A 12,830-nucleotide genomic window follows, 5' to 3' on the forward strand; every position below is an offset into this window, starting at 1 on the left:
GCTGATTTTGAGCCTGTTTTGATTTTAAAAAGTCTCAAGTTCAGAAACTTTAGCAGAGATTTTAACCAAAAAACTCAGATAAAACAAATTGGCAAGCCTTCTCTATCCTTAATCATAAACTAATAACATTATTTTTAAAAATATTAACAAGTCTCAGCAAAATTGAAAAAAAATGGTCAGAAACTACGGAAAATTTGAATAAAAAGGACGGAATTCACTCAACTTTTCTCGAAAGTTTAATCCTCGATAATTCCCTGTAAAAAACGAAAATCGAAAAAAAACCTTTTCCATATTCTTCGCTGGACGAGATTTCTAATGATACTAGTCTCAACTCTAAAATGAATATATCGATCGGCCACAATTGTCTGAAGAAAAATAACCTATTTGAGTATATAGTTCCTCTCCCCACAAGTGGGTCGGAACAATAAAGGAATCACGTTTATCATCGGGTCAACTTTCCCTTTTTGTCGAACCCAACTCAAACCTAGGACGTTCATAGACCAATTTGACTTCTGATTAAACCCAATGAACAAGCACACCGTTGAACTCCGACATCAAAATGATAAAGTCAGGAAGGGAGCAAAAAAATGGGGACAATAGGTCGCGTTAAGGAGGATTTGAAAGCTTTTTTGAATAATAATAGCGCCAATGATTCGAAACTTCTTTTGACCAAAGTTCTTCTACAACGTCTTATCAAAATAATTATCCTTAGAGACCTTATCAGTTTTCGCACGCTTCATTTCAAGTTGAAATTCAGCCAAATTTCGTTATAATGTCGATTTGCGAAATGTGTTTATTATCAGTAAGTTTTTGAGTAGGCACAGTCCTGATAACCCTATTTGCTTTTTTTGCATTTTACTGACACTGATTTTGAAAAAAATAAATTTATATGAAGGAGAGCTTGAGGATGGTACTTTCCTGAATTTTAAAATTATCTGAATTAATTTGATTTTCATTTATCTAATTCCTCTAAAACTATCTAAGAAAAGAAGAAAAGACAAAAGAAGAAGCAGCAGAAGGTACTCTGCAACAGGCTGATGTCTTGGAGGAATACAATTAACCTAAGGGAGGGGAACCTGAAAAACATGACAAGGACAACTAGAGGAACCCTTCGCGAACTACTTAAACTCATAACAAACCCTTTGAAAGATTGAAATGCTCATTGTACTCAAATCAGAGAGTGTTTAGATTCCTTTCCTGCAAGAAGTTGTATGCAATGGTCTTTCTAACTCAACTTTTCAGCTTGTGATTGCCTTGCTTTGGAAAACATGATATTATTTGTCACTGATCGTGAACAAGTCGTCGTTTTGAGCTCAGAAACATCTAGTAATTAGACTGGCGTTTGTTTTCGAATTTGGAGAAAAACATTTAAAAGCCTTCACTGATATAAAATTCAACGACTGTAGCATGTTCTGACACGTTAATTAGAGAGGTTTCAAGACAACCGTTCAAAAATTTTCTGAAATGCTTCATTAACCTAAAATTCAGTGACTAGTTCCTGATTTTGTGTCCATATCGTAAAATCTGATCATCTGTTTCCGGAAGAGATAATGACAAGTTTGATAATAAGCCACTCTGCAAAGCTGATTCCTTTACTGACATTTGGATGTGCGCTATGTAATCCAGGAAACCGGATTGTTTTGAACTCAAAAATATTTCTGTCGATAAAATTCGGATCTTTTCCGCTTGCGCCCCTCCCCCCAGTTCTGCAACCCCACTTGCATATGTCTAATCATGTTGTATGCATTTGAGTTATTACGTATGCATTCGTGTGAATAGGCATTTAGAAAATGCTTCTAGAACGGAGGTTTGAAAATAAAATGTGTATACAATAAGTCCCTGCATATGATGTAAACATCAACCAAAATCTTGTATTAATTTTTAGTAACTGCCATCTTTATAATGGGGTCTACTACCATAATTTTCTTCAAAAGTTATGACCTATAGGGTTCTTAATGCATTATAACAGGATCGTTATTATATTATGCCGGGAGTTTTTTCCACTTCCTACGAAATAATTGGATTAAAAAAACTAGCAATGTTGTCGAAAGCCAATATGATATGTTTTAAGCAAAGTTATCGTTACGTTTTGGAAAAAATCATTAACTTTTTCAACGTCTACATTAAGAAAAAAAGTTTGCGTTGGCATTACTAAACTTTTTGAAAGCCTTTAAGCAATTTCATTACAGTTCCACAAACTTTTGTTGTCAAAGAAGTCTTCCTATCGATTCGTGGATTTAATATTTGAACTTTCATTCTAGCAAACTTATTATTTTTGTGTTTAAGTCGCTTGGCTCACGATAATAAACAATTCTAAGTTTACTTCGATTATATCACAATTTGCAGTATTTTTTCATTGCCAAGTTTCTTAAAACCTAAAATGTTATCAAAACTAACGTCTAACTAAAAACTATGGATTCTTATCTTTTTTTGACTGAGTGAAAAAAAAACAAATCTTATCGCTTCGAAAAAAATGCTCTAATTTATTGTCAGCTTTTATATTTAGTTAATTTTGTTGTCCCATTCATCTATTCGTGTACTTTTTTGTCTCTTTATTAATTATGTTTCTAAATTTCAGATTTCAAAAAGTGCATTAATAAGAAGTTTCGCAAGAAACGTCAATTACAACTTTTAACTTTTTTTGTGTCTTTGCGTAGATTTTAAGAAGCTGTGGATAACAATCAATTTACAAATACGCAATCTAAATGTGAGGAGTGCATTTTAATCTTGCTTGTTTCTTCTGGAGTTTCCAAAATTTTATTCAAAACCTTGCCAGATTTTAATCATTGCAAAAATTGAACACGTGTTCTATAACTGTAAAATCTATATATAAAGATAATATTTTATTTGATAAAGCTATAATACCCTAGTCAAGCAGACCAAACAGACACGTTATAACAAGTCATTAGTATGCTTGGTTTGCGCGGCATGTTTGGTTTCATACAAACTGGTCGAAGTCTTCGATCTGGAACGCAAGAAAGCTTCGGTATGCTCGGTATCACAAGATTCATCATGTTCAGTTTTTAAATGCAAGAAATGTTTGGTTTTAAATCTAAGAGATCATCGATATTTTTCCGGACGAATTTTTGGGTTTACCATTTTGGTCAATCGTTGGGATAGCGTTCTTTTTCGCAGCAAATTTTTTAAAAAATATTGTTCAACTCGTTAATAAAACTAGTTGAACAACTATAAATCTGTTTGTTTTTGAGTTTAAAGTTTGTTTTTAAAATGTAATATATTTGTCAAACATGGATGTGAATTTTGTTGATTGTATCAAATACATCGATCGACTTTTTATATTTTTCCTGTGGTTTGAAACCATTTTTACCGATAGTTTTCAACGTATGAAACCGAATATTTTAAAGTTTTCCTAATTTTGTAAACAAACGTACCAAGAATATCCTACTTTTTAAACCAAACATAACGACGGTTTCCTAAGTTTACACACAAACATAACGACAATACCGAAAGAGAAACAAACGTTTTTTCGTCGTTTTTGTCTAACTAAACTAAATATACCGAAGATTGTCCTATAGGTTTAGAAACAACATTTTCTATAATAGAGTACAACTACCGTAGATCGTCTTTGGTCAAAACTTTCTGTAAAGAATATGTGTGAATTGAAATTCTGATGATGTTACCATTTTAAAATAACCCCAAAAATTCAGAGGTAAAGATACATAGATCTTGGCAGCAATAGGATTAAATAAGTTTAAAAAGTGGCAGTCATCTTACATCTAAACATAATTGTGAATTTGATAACTTTGAATTTTGAAATACACATAATTCACCAAATATATATGAAATCACTGGAGCAGTTTCATTGCTCGAATATTCTCAAAATATTTAGATATTTAGATAATTGTTAAGGCAAGTTTTTCGATAAATTGTGGGCACATTTTCTGACGCAGATATGTATTAAATCCCGGAGAATTGTTTTCTCCAATAAGCCCTCCAGCTCCCTCTCTTCGTGCATTTTGCTTTTCCATAAGCATTTGGGAATTGGGGGGGGGGGGGGGGGGTCCACAAACTTTTTGTGAAGCAAATATTTCAAATCTTTTTCAGCATTTTTAGAGAGAGTATACGAGCATGAAAATCTACGTTGCATTAATATACATAAAGCGAAAAATCTAAGAACTAAGTGAGGGCTATTTGTTGAAAGAACAGATGAAGTTCAGTTCACATGTATTGAATTTTAGTTCATTTTGAGTTCGTTTTGTCGTTTAAGTATTCTGTTACACATTACATTACGGCTTTTTCCCATCGTGCCAACGTCCCTGAAAATCTAATTCCCCATAATTGCAAATTGGTGTAGACTTCAAAAAAGTTTTGGGCTAAAATGAGAAAAAGCTAACCTCAAACATAACTTTTGTCAAATATTTAAAAGAGTTGACATGTAAGCACCAACTAAGCATTAGTTGCGAGATGAAGAACGCTGAACAGCTCTATATGACTACGTTAACAGTCAAACATTTCTAGGGTTTGATCACACTTTCATTCGAAAGGTTTCCTTCTCATCCAAGAAAGACGATTTCAAAATAACACAAACGATGAAAAATTTACATAGTTCGGGAGGGGGGGGGGGGGTGGATAGGACAGGAGGAAACAAATCCGCGAAAAATGAAATAAATTCAAAATTATGTTTTTCATTATAATACAATTACGATTTTAAATACAATTTTCATTAACTCCTGAAATTTTTGATGTCAACTGAAGAACGAAGTACAATTTATTTTTATCATTGTTACGATAAAGTGAACTGACGAATAATTACAACGAATCAATATTTTCCCGTTATCAATTTTCAATTCATGTGTACTTACTTGTATTTTATTCGAAACAAGGTCAAATTTTGAATGCCTGAGTTCAAATGTGTTACTGAGTAAATAAAAGAGCAGCGAGAAAACTAAGCGACGAATTTAAAGCGCTATTTAAACAAAGCGAGAATTTAAAGCGAGAAAGGATTACGTAATTTCTTAACCATTTAAATGCACACGAAATACGTTCTATTTGGCATAGAAAGCTCGGAAAAAGTTCGTTAAACATAATTTTCGTTGAGCCTACTAATATACTGAATCGATTGCGCTCTTTTTAGGCTTAATATTTTTATGTTTCGAAAACGTATCGGTGACCAATCTGAGTCGAAAATCGGCTCAGACAAAATACCTGCTAGCAAATACAGCTAGATTTGCCGGGCTGTTTAGATGTGCTATTTCGCCTTCTTGATGTTACGATATAGTTGACGATCTCGATCAATTTAGACTGACTATATATACATCTCAACGAGTTGAATAAAAGTTCCGATAGACTGTATTCATCAGCTTTATTTCTGGTGCCACGCCCTTATTTGATATATCACTTTCGCGCTTTCACTAAAGTGTTTTGATCAAAATTGAATATTGAATTTCGACGTCATGTGTACACGTTACTGAACATAGATCACCGTTATAATCCGGCAGTTATTACGATTTATTCTGACGACTAGATGGCAGTACAAATTTGCTAGTTCGGCATAGTTTCTTTAACAACAAAATTATCCAGCCTTATGATATCTTCAAAACGAGAATTACTGCTAAAAGATTTCTCGCGATTGTTTTCGCGATTGATGAACCGTTTTAGTTTTGAAACCAGAGCAGAGTTTATTTCAAAAAGATGTTCTGGGTCTAATACACGAAAATCGCTTTCAAACAGATGATAGCAGGAACCACTACCCCACCAATGTTATGGTCCACATAACAGTGTAACAACTAAGAGCACATAACCCCTGGTTACAGAAGAGACCTGGTGGAGATCAGATCACAAAACAAACTTTACCCTAATTTGGACAATGAGTGGAGCCCTGATCAGATTTTGAAGTAGTCACAAGAATAACACAACTGCTCATAGTGAAGGAACAACGGAACTTCAAAAAAAAAACTGTAAGACTCCTCCAAGAAAAGTTTCTCATCTTGAGAAAAAAAAATTCTGATTGATGCATTAAATTGATTATTTATCCGGCAAATCTAGTAACCCCCCTATTTTTTTTGGTGTCATTTCCTCTAATACAATATTTTCAATTCTCCTGGTCACCGATAACCTACCCCTTATAATTTTTTGAGTTTAAAAACATCAATTTTGAAAATTTTTGGCAAAATATGCGATAATTGTTTTATTGCGTTATATCTTAAAGAATTTTATTTAAGAAACCTATAAACGTCTTAAATCACGCGAAGCAAAAAAAAGTTTGAAAAAATTGACCAGATTTGAAAAAAGGAAAAAATTTATCCGATCATTCTAGCATACTTATATAGTAGTTAGATAGATTAAAACGTTGTAAAAAACAAGTTTGGTCAAGTATTTCAAACTTCACAAAAAAATCAGTCAACTGATTTTTTCACAATAAGCGCTTATTCTTGGTACCTCGTGAAATCGTGCATTTAACGTCAAGGTTCGGAGTTTGAGCAAAGCTCAAATCAATTATGTTGTAAAAACATTATATGGTTTTCATATTAGCTGCAAGTTCACTTCATTACGCCATAAAAACTTTGCCTCAAGCGTTACAAGACCATTATAAAAAAGGAATTTACGCATTACCGGGTCTGAGTTTTAATCCTAACGCTTTCAAAGTCCGAAAAACCGCGCAATTTCAATTGAGTCACTTCTTCCGTGACAAAAAGAGGCTAGTTATATGGCATGATGTGGTGAACAATTCATTGTCCCGTCATCGCAGTAACAACAATAAGCCTTTAACACCTTCGCAGCTTATTGAAGTGCTTGAAAAGTATCAGGAGCGCATAGAAGCTATAGTGTATTGCCCCAGAGAGGGAACTCCTGATATTTACAATCAGCTCAAGCGTAGTACTCTAGTTACCATCCATTTAGTGAAAGACATTGTGTCTAAACGTAAACAGAAAGATCTTAGTTTACTTAAAGAGTACAGAGCATTACACCAAAGGCCTGCGCTTGAGCTGAAAACACTCACTATAGTCTTAGCTCATAAGAACAACCTCCGGTCCTTGATAACACGCTCCCGACCGAAGAAACTTTCAAAGCGCCGTCGTAAAACGCTTCGCACCCGTCATGCGTTCGAGGAGGCGGAACTCACACAAGCCTTTGATAACCTGAATGTCACTTAGTCTTGCGCTGTTTTGGGAGTCTACCCGCTGACTGGCGGTGTGACTTAGTTAACTCACGAGTTACGGGTTAGTTTGTGGTTGGCTCTCTCCGATAGCGCTTTACTAAACGTTTCGCTCTCCCCATTCTTCGAATTTTTCACTACCGTCCGTTTTCCGCAGGTTATCTGGTTTCATTTTCCGCTTCCGTCCTTTTGTTTCCTTGTCACTTTGTTTCCTTCTATCCCCCAATTATCTGTTGTATGATGTAGTATGTTGAGTTTCTGGTGTAGTAAAATTTCTCTTTGCTAGTATGCTGGTTTGTTGTGTAGTCTCATTCCTTGCTAGGGTGTGACTTAAGTTCATTCTGGAGTTACGGCTGGTTTTTTTTCGTGACTTTCACCACACTGGTTTGCTAGCAACTTGTTGTAGCTTTATTAATTTTTGTAGTATGCACTTTTGTTGTCTGGGTAGGGTGGTTTGATAGGGTGTGACTTAAGTTTGTTCTGGAGTTACGGCTAGTAAAGTTCCTGACCTTTTCGACTTTTGGTTATACTACATTGTTGCCGTAAATTGTTTCATGTTTGATGTTTTGATGCCGTTGATGAAGCCCCCATAATGTTTTATGCTAGTTTACCTGGCAGTAGCTCCTCTCCTTCTTTCTAGGGTGTGACTTAAGTTTATTCTGGAGTTACGGCTAGCTTGTTTGGTTGAGTTTGTTGCTGTGGTCTGTTAGCATCGATCTTCCCGCCTCCTCGCTTGTGGTTTCCGCCCCGCCCGTGCAAGTTTTCCCGTTTCGTCGCGCGCCATCCTCCCGACGTTTCCGCCCCCGCCCGTGCCAGTTTTCCCGTTTCGTCGCGCGTCATCCGCCCGACGTTTCCGCCCCCGCCCGTGCCAGTTTTCCCGTTTCGTCGCGCGCCATCCGCCCGACGTTTCCGCCCCTTCCGTGCCGTTTTCCCGCTTCGTCGCGCGCCATCCGCCCGACGTTTCCGCCCCGCCCGTGCCATTTTCCCGCTTCGTCGCGCACTTTTCGCCCGACGCTCCCGTTTGTCCGTCCGGTTTCCCGTTGCGTCGTGCGTTACTCGTTCGGCGTCTCTTCCCGTCCGTCCCGTCTCCCGTTCTGCCCCTTTTCGCGCTTCCTGCGCACCGTTCTTTCTTTCGCCGGGTACTATTGTACTCGACGAACATCTTTGCTCTTTGGCGGTTTGCTAGCCAAACCGTCACACTAGGGTTCGGTATAACCCCTTTGTGTTGTGCTGTTGCATGTGTGTGTACTTTATATTAGTACCAAATTAAACTTGTGGTTCCTGTTTTTCTTAAGATCATGACAACTTTGCAGGACAAATTCAACAAACTTTATAGTGCGAGGGCAAAATTAGAGGCTGAACTTAATAACATCTATGGTGAAATTAACAATGCTGTTGATAAGCAAGACAGGAAAGTTAAGATCGAACGTCTGATTGTGAAGTGCAAAGATGCCTTTATTAGAGTAGTTGATAAAAATGAAGAGCTCTTTGATCTGGCACAAAAGACTGAAAATCCAGTTGCTGCCTGTAAGAACCTTGAAAAATGGTTAGAGACTGTAACAAAGAAAACTGATGAGTTCATTGCTGCTGCTCGAGGGTATATCAATTCGGTCCATGACAAAGAGACAGCAGAGCAGTATACCTCTCACCATTCAAAATCAAGTTCACATATGACTTCCTCAAAAAGATCAAGTCAGCGTCAACGAGACTTAGAACTATCAAGACTCAAAAGGGAGGAACTTGAGAAACAACATGAAGCAAAGCTTCGCATTGCTAGACAGCATCTCGAAATTGAAAAACAAACGAAATTGAGGGAATTGGAAATTGAGCAGCTTGAGGAGGATCATCGCAAGGAAGTAGCTGCTGCAGCACTTGAGGAAATTGAGTTGATGACAAAATCATCAGCAGACGAGTCTGGTACAGGCAAAATGAGCGGGCTCTTTACGGAAAGAAGTTCAGTCAAGAGCAAGAAACTTGTTCAAGATTGGATTAATTCGTCACCGGCCGGGAACATGGCAGATGTTGCAAACGAACCGTGTTTGCACTTTTCTGGTTCCATCGCCCAATCCAACCAAGCAATTGTCCAACGACCTTCTTCAGCTCAACTTCCAAACTCACACTTCAATCTCAATACACATAGTCAAGTTGAGGCCAACATCAACCTCCCTGTCCAAGAACCAAGTAGTAGAACCAATGTAACCAATGATGCACATGTTGCAAACAACATCATGCAAGAGCAGCAACAGCCTCAATATACGCCTCCATCACCAATAAACTTTGGTATGCCAACTCAACTAAACGCCCCAAACACAGCCCGACAACTGTCTCAAGCAACAATGCACTTCGATGGTTTGCAGTTAGATCATCAATTCCCTCGCAGATCGAGCATGCCGGGACAGTTGAATTTAGTCAGCCCTCTGCATTCACCACCTTTTAATACAATCGTTAATGCTCCTCTAGCCCCTAATCCGCCACAAGCACACATAAATGTACCAGCCCCACCATCCCCCGTTCTAAACCTCGCACCACCGCATTTCCCGTTAATCCCACCAGCATTCCGCTTTCCTCCCTCGCCGCCACAAGCACTACCACTACAACCCACTAACCCCGTGGCGAATGATGTCAATCTGTTACCCCATTCTCCGCCTGCACCATTCGTTTCCTCCGCAAACGTTTTTGTACCTCAATTAATTCATCCACCACCCCCACAAAAGAGCTTTCAGCCCCAAAGTTTTGTCCCTATAACCCCCGCACCTCCTGCTCCTCCAGATCCAAATGTCTGGCGTTTTCCAGCAGCAGTCCCATCTAATGCAGTACCACTTGTACGAACACCCGCAAACTTATACACCGTACAACCGGCCCCGTTAATCAACCCTCATATATCTACATCGCACCGCTCCTCTCATGTACAAGCAGCAGCAGGCGCTCAAAATTACGTAACATCAGACTTCATGCAAGCGAATCCATTTAGTTCTTCCACAGGTACCGCCCCCACCTTTGTCACTCCGATCATTCCGCCAACGTATGGAGCTACCGTTCCGAACCCGTTGTGTTGGGGTGGCCCGCCGCATCCCACACCTTCGGCTCCTTCTTTGGACTCTGCGGATTTGATAAAGCAGTTGGCGGAGGCAATTACTTGTAGGAAGAACGATCCACTGCCCGAGTGGAAGTTGTCACAGTACAATGGTGATCCCCTGCAGTGGCACGAATGGTTCGGACAATTTAAAAGCGCCATAGACGCACAGTCCTTGACTGATGACGTCAAGTTAACATATTTAAAAACTCTTGTAACTGGAAAAGCTAAAACCGCCATCGCTGAGTTCGCATACTGCGGTGTAATGTATAAGGACGCACTTAAGACACTCGAACGTAAATTTGGCCAACCACAGGCAGTAGTCAGTGCACACTTAGAAAAACTCAGCTCTTTTCCACCACTAAAGATGCACAATAGTGATAACATCATAAACTATTCTGCAACAATTTCAAGTCTTGTTGGGGTCTTTAAATCACTTTCATATGACGCAGACCTTAAGAGCGCCTCACTTCTCAACACGGCTGTGCAAAAATTGCCGCCCAATCTGAAAGAATCCTGGTCACTCTTCACAGTGAAGAAACATTGGGTTAAGCCAACACTCCTTGACTTCAACGATTGGTTGAAGGAGAAGGCCGAGGCACATGATTTAATGAAACAAACTTCGTCGAAAGCAAGAACTGAGGATAACACCAACTCAGTAGTAAAGACCAAAGTTGCCTCAAGAACTTTTGCTGCTAATACACAAACTAAGGGCACTCAGAGACCAGCCTCAACATCGGCAACGCCTGCAACCCCTCGCTGTATTGTGTGTAAAGGTATCCACCTCATCTGGGAGTGTAGGGTATTTAAAGAAAAGTCTCCCACTCAGCGAGCAAAGGTAGTGGCTGAAGCAAAACTGTGTTTCTCATGTTTGAGAGAAAAGCATATGTTCAGACAATGCCCAAACCCCAGGAAATGCAGGAAGGACGGTTGCAACAGCTCCCATAATACTCTTCTCCATGGAGCTGAGAGGGTTTATCCATCAAAATCCCCTTCAAACAACAACAATAACTCTAATGCTGGCGCAAATCAAAGTAAACTTTCTAGTGTCCAATCATCGAGTAAGACAACTACTTTGTCATCTGTGAGCAATGTGAAAGGCCTCCTTCAGGTGACTGAATTACAGTTGAAGAGCTCCTCCGGTAAAGATACCACGGCTTTAGTTTTGTGCGATACCGCTTGCAGTAACTCTTGGGTGTCCAATGATCTTGCAAATAGACTTGGCTTGCACGGTACAGCATTGAAACTGACAGTCAAGGGTATAAATACCGAGGAGGTTGTAGACACTAAGTTAGTTGAACTAATTGTAACACCACGCGACAACCAAGCATTTGAACCATTTAAAGTAAGCCCTTACGTCAAGGAAAATTTGAATGTAGGCGCCGATGTCATTAACATTAAAGCACTTCAGGAGACATACCCGCACCTGGCAGTTCTAGACCCAGTTACATATTGCTACGGAAACATCGAGATGATACTTGGACAGGATGTGTATCATGCCATCCGCCCGTTAGAGTACTTCGCTGCCGATGAGAAGTCCTCGCCCTTCGCTGTTCGCTTGCCCATAGGTTGGGTTCTAAGCGGCCCTCTACCGTCGTCTTCAGGTTTAGTATCGACTTGTTTCAAAGCCAATATGGAGCAGGATTTTGAACTCGCTAGTCAGGTAAAATCTTGGTACGACATGGAGTCGTACGGCGCACTTAAGCAAGTAGACCCACGATCCGCCTCGGATGCACGTGCGCATGAATTTCTTGAAAACACCACTGTGCATAATGGAAAAAGGTACGATGTAGGAATGCTATGGGCTGAAGATAACATCGAACTGCCCAACAATTATTTCTCAGCGCTTGTTCAATTAAAGTCTTTGGAAAAGCGGCTCACGAAAGATCAGACCTTAAGGGAAAAGTACTCGAGTACCATCAAAGAGGACTTAGACAAGGGCTATGTAGTAAGGGTCAAAGATGCACATAAGGTGGAAAGTCGCTCGGAACGAGAGTGGTACCTACCACACCATCCGGTTGTTAACCCGAACAAGCCGGGCAAGGTTCGTAGGGTACTAAACGGAGCAGCAAAATTCCATGGCGCATCTCTTATTAAGTCATTACTCACCGGACCTGACCTACTGCAAAACCTAATCTATGTACTCCTACGGTTCAGACAACATCCATTTGCCGTATCCGCCGACATCGAGGGAATGTTCCTCCAAGTTGGAGTGTTGCCATGTGATCAACCATCATTGCGCTTTTTGTGGCGGGAGGACCCCACATCAAATGTTGTGGTACACCAGTATACGCGCCACATCTTTGGGGCAAAAGATTCGCCCACCTGCGCCAACTACGCACTTCAGCGCACGGCACGCGATAATGCTAAGGAGTACCCAGAAGCTGCGAAAGCCGTCCTTGAGAACTTCTACATGGACGATTACTTGGATTCTGTGGAATCCCCCGAGAGGGCCCTCATTAGGTCGAAGGAATTGGTACATCTTCTCCATCTAGGTGGGTTCAAGCTTACTAAATTTGTAAGCAATGTACCAGATCTGGCTGACCGAATTGATGGGTCTGCTCAATCCACTGAACCTAAGGTCATCGTTTCATCCAAGGAGGAATCAATGCACGTGCTTGGGCTTAAGTGGGATCACAT

General features: G+C 39.7%; 1 protein-coding gene across 1 annotated transcript in view; it reads right to left on the reverse strand.

The window, feature by feature from the left end:
- Positions 1-4,083: 4,083 nt before the first annotated feature.
- LOC142353237 (glycine receptor subunit alpha-2-like) overlaps positions 4,084-12,830 on the reverse strand; it is a 391,226-nt gene continuing 382,479 nt past the window's right edge. Inside the window, exon 12 of the mRNA XM_075405470.1 lies at positions 4,084-4,277. The gene's annotated coding sequence lies outside the window, so the exon portion shown is untranslated. The remainder of the gene's footprint in view (positions 4,278-12,830) is intronic.

The sequence above is a fragment of the Convolutriloba macropyga genome, chromosome 14 (assembly GCF_964194025.1).
Source record: "Convolutriloba macropyga chromosome 14, txConMacr16.3, whole genome shotgun sequence".
NCBI classification, from domain to species: Eukaryota; Metazoa; Xenacoelomorpha; order Acoela; family Convolutidae; genus Convolutriloba; species Convolutriloba macropyga.